General features: G+C 50.4%; 1 long non-coding RNA gene across 1 annotated transcript; it reads right to left on the reverse strand.

The window, feature by feature from the left end:
- Positions 1-951: 951 nt before the first annotated feature.
- LOC137141448 (uncharacterized) lies at positions 952-3465 on the reverse strand. The gene is made up of 2 exons (XR_010916638.1): positions 3178-3465; positions 952-1003 (listed from the first exon to the last, which is right to left on the reverse strand). It is a non-coding gene; the product is annotated as an uncharacterized lncRNA (long non-coding RNA).
- Positions 3466-4361: the final 896 nt, after the last annotated feature.

Genomic DNA, 4361 nt, shown 5'->3' on the forward strand with positions numbered 1-4361 from the left:
CCCCATATTCCCTTGACATCTCCTGATTTCCTATTCAGTTCCCTAACACATCCTCCCACCCAGCAATCCTTACTTGGCACGTACACATTCTCCTCTTTGAGGTGGCTGAAGAGATTGTCTAGTAAACAGGAGACATCCCAGGTTTAAGTCCCAGTTGTTCCTTGCTGAGCTCAATTTGTCTCTTAAACTGGCACTGGTTCAACAACCTGAGTCCACTCCCAGGGTCCCTGGAGTTTTTCTGGCCAGGGCTACACTGGTCTCTGGAGAGTCCTCCCTCTGGGAGCCTATAGTATCCAGGTCCATGCTTCCACCTCCACGCCCTATAGAAACTGCTTTACAGTGCAGGTAGTCCGGCATGGAGCATGCTGGTACGTACCTTCCTCTGCCACCTCTGAGAGCTCCAACACAATCAGCAACTCTTATCTTCACCCAAGGGGCCTCCCCCAAGACCTCTCTGAGCTGCTGGTCTTTTACCAAGATTTCGTTAAGAGTCTGAAGCTAGTTTCAGTGACCAAGTGCATTGTGGTTGCTGAGGGGGAGGACCTCATCACAGAACCCCTGCTATACAACTCATCTCCATATGCAGGGGCTGGAGACTTGGTGAGCCAAGGAATGGTCATGGCTAGTCTCCTGGACTATGATCTCAGGGAGTGGGTGGACCCTGCGATGCTCAGTCAGTACTTGGGGCTGCCCATGCTGCCTGTCACGTGCTCCAGGTGGTGAGATCCACCTTTGCCTCCTGCTTCTCTCACTTTCTTCAAGCAAGTTCTGTGGGAAGGTGCTCTCTGCCTACCCCTCACCTCCGGAATTCATCACTGGGCCCTGCCCCATCAGCCTCCCTGGCTGCTCCTGACAGGCCACCTGGGCCGGCTCAATGATATCCAGCCGCTCCATCTCCAAACTGCTCCCAGACAACATCTGTAGCTGCTCATGTTGTACATGCTCATCCACTTCCTTGCCCTCAGGTCTTGCCCCGACACCAAATGGAAGGACCTGTTACTACCTGTGTGAGAAGGGGAGCATCACTGAGCCAGCCTGTACTCCGCTCCACGACCCGCTGGGGATATCAGTTGGCAGCTCCTTCCTGTAACTGTGAATACAGGCATGTACCTGACACTACTGATACCTTTCCTTTCTGCAGTGATAGGGAGACCCCAGCACACACCTATGTAGGATGCATCAGGGTGCACCCCCTCTTCCAGCTTTTTCAGAACCTCTTATTCAGAGTCTGGCTGCACTTCTCTCTGCACGCCCCATCCGTGGCCCACAAAGTCACAGGACCTCATCAACTTCGTCCTGTCATGGGCCAAGATGGCCGCCCATCATACCAGGAGGAGGTAGCTGGACAGAGGGGTGCTTTGCAACTGTGGGGCCTATTTCTGATTCCTTATTAAGTCATGTGTCTCAGCCCAGTTCCTCTGGGCAGCATCCACTGACTCAGACATCTCTGAAGAGCAGTGGGCACTGTCAGAGGTTCTCTTCTCCATGTCCCCTTCCAGTTCCCAGATTTTTAACCTCTGACTTTCACATTCATCCCTGTTCTTTCATTTATTGTCCAGTTATTTATGTGCAACCTGGGTTCAATGGCCAAATCTCCTTGGTTAAGGGTGGGGAGGGCCTTTAGCTTTGGGCAGGCTTAGGCCCACCATCGCCCAGCAACCACACCTTCTCCTGTTTCCTGCCTGATACTCATATAGTAACTAAGTGGCCAACATCTTTTCTGAGGGCTGCCTGGCTTCAGCCCTCTCTCCCCCCGTCCCTCCTTACTGAGGAACTGTAACAGGGCCTTTGAGCACCTACCTCCGCTCTGGTCCACAAACTACTCAGAGGCCCTGTACTGGTTAAACACCTTGTGCAGTTTATTACATAGTGGAGTACCACCACCTTCACAACACATACAGCTCTGGCCTAGCAGTCCCAGGGGGGACTAGCTGCTGCAACAGGTAGGGAAGAGACATCTCTCCCTGCTTCTCCCCTTTCCACTGCCTTCCTGTGCCTCTTTGTATGCTCAGCCAAATGGTTTAATTAGACTTTCAGCTCTGCCCCACTCACAAATTAGGTACAATCTGTTTAATCATCATCTCTATTCTGCCTTGCTTGATTAGAGCTGCTGTGAACAGAATGCTCAGGCCTCCTCCCCCACTTACCTAACCACAAGGTTCTTCTTTCCAGGGGTGGAGGGATTCACCCTGTGGGAATCTCTCTCTATCCCAGGGCAACCACTTGGGTCTCCCTTGTGGAGTCCGCTCATCCCCCACCCACAGACAGCATACTGGGGGGGTAGGTGACACCACCATAGCTCTGTTGCTACCCATTGGTCTTGACACCATGGGCATTCCAGGGGTTCACCCCACACACTTTGTCTTAGTATCTTGCAGAGGATTGAGGTTACTCCTTTCACCCCCTGATCACCAAGGACCCTAGGTTCTACCATCCTTTCAGACTGTGCCTGAGTTTCTTCTCCTGAGGGGTGAGTTGCAGGGAGCTCTTTTGATCGCTGGACCTTAGCTAAGGAGTTTGGGCTGTCTGTCTTCCCTTTACCAACCTCCCTGGGGACCTCTTTTCCTGACATGGGCTTTGTTGTCTAGGAGCATCCTCCACTTCTCTTTTGGGGTCACCTCTCTCCCCCACCTGGTTTCCTTTTGCCTAACATGGTCACACCTCTTTCCTGAGAGAGTCTACCTCCATATAGTCCTCGCTCGTTTTCACAACAGCCTCCATTGTGACCCACTGATGCCATCTGACCCACACATGTTCTTAGGGAGACCCTGACGGAACAGTTCCCACACCAGAGAATCCATTACCACTGCCACCATTTGGCTATCTGGTCTCAACCAGCAGGTGGCCCAGTCCATCAATTTTTGGGCAAATGCCCAAGCCATAAACCTCCCATCTCCATTGCCAATCTGAACTTTTGGCAGTACTTCTCAGTGGACAGATCCACCCACTACACTCACTGTCTCAATTTCTAGCCTGCTCCTCACTCAGGCCCATATAGGCCGCTTCACCTCTCCCACCAGGCCACAACCAGCTCTGGCCAGCCACAGGGCCCAGTTTACCCTATCCCATCCAGCACCTCAAAGTGCCAAGAATGTATCTGGGTCATCCACAGGGCTCATTTTTACGTAGGTCTAGGCTCTGTATCCAGGCACCATTCCTCCCCTCTGTGGGACTCACCACTATCTGTAGGAGCTGCTGCTGTACGGTGGCTTGTTCCCTTATGAAATCCTGCAGGCTTTTTTGCTGCTCTGCCTATCACATATGCAAGACTGCCTCTCCAGGTGGTGGGATTGTTGAAAACATTGCAGGCTTTCTGCATTTCTTCCTGTTATTTTACCAGCCATTGAAGGGTCTCCTCCATTGCCCAGGCTGCTAAACCCTTGCACTGGCTCAAGGTCCCAGACAAACCCCCCACATGTAACAAGGCCTTCATGCTCCTGCCTCCATTTCAGTCTACAAACTACTCAGAGGCCCTTGTGCTGGTTAAACACCTTGAGCAGTTTATTTACATAGCAGATGCACCCCACTATCACAATCTATACAGCTCTAGCCTGACAGTTTCACCTGGACCCAGTAACAGGCAGGGATGAGCAATTTCTCTCTTTCCCCTGCCTTCCTGTTCCTCTTTGTAGGCTCTGTCTAATAGCTTAATTAGCCTTTCAGATCTGCTTCACCCACAAATTAGGCACAGCCTACTTAATCAGCTTAATTCTGTTTTGCTTGATTGGAGCTGCTATGAACAGAGTGCTGACTCAGGCTTTCTGGTCTCCTACTTTGTCACAGGCAATCTCACTTTCACCTGCAAAAATTAAACAGGCATGGTCCCCATCTTGCTTCCAGCAGGCCGTGGCTTCAGTAGTCCCATTGACAGCAATGAAAGATGCTTCACAAGATGAGGGTCTAAATCAGAAACCATTCATGAGAACCCTTGAAGAAGATGCTGAATATTGCAAAACTCACAAGAGTTGATGAATACTGCAATTTCCCCAGTCTCTGGAAGTTGCTTTTAATAAACCAGTTGTGCTCACAGCATAACTAATTAATCTCAAATGTACTTCTGACCTGAGACTGAAGCATTGAGGTGTGCAGGGGGTGGGGAGAAAGGTCGCAGCATGGATGTCAGGGAGGCAGGCAGTACAATATGAAAGCACTAACAATCAGAAAAAAACTTTCAGGATAGGCAGCTAGGCAGGCAGCTGAGAAGACAAATTTTGAATCCTTGAGCCTCATTGTCATATGACTTCATATAAAGCAGGATCCATATCATTTTCCCTACTTTAAATATTTATTGGGACAGTGATTTTCAGTGGGAGTCAGGTGCCTAACTTTTTTTGATCTTTTTGAAGACCCCAGCCTAGATG

Source organism: Emydura macquarii, unplaced genomic scaffold (genome assembly GCF_026122565.2).
Source record: "Emydura macquarii macquarii isolate MOO-44397 ecotype Brisbane River unplaced genomic scaffold, CSIRO-AGI_Emac_v2 contig_3062, whole genome shotgun sequence".
Taxonomy (NCBI): domain Eukaryota; kingdom Metazoa; phylum Chordata; order Testudines; family Chelidae; genus Emydura; species Emydura macquarii.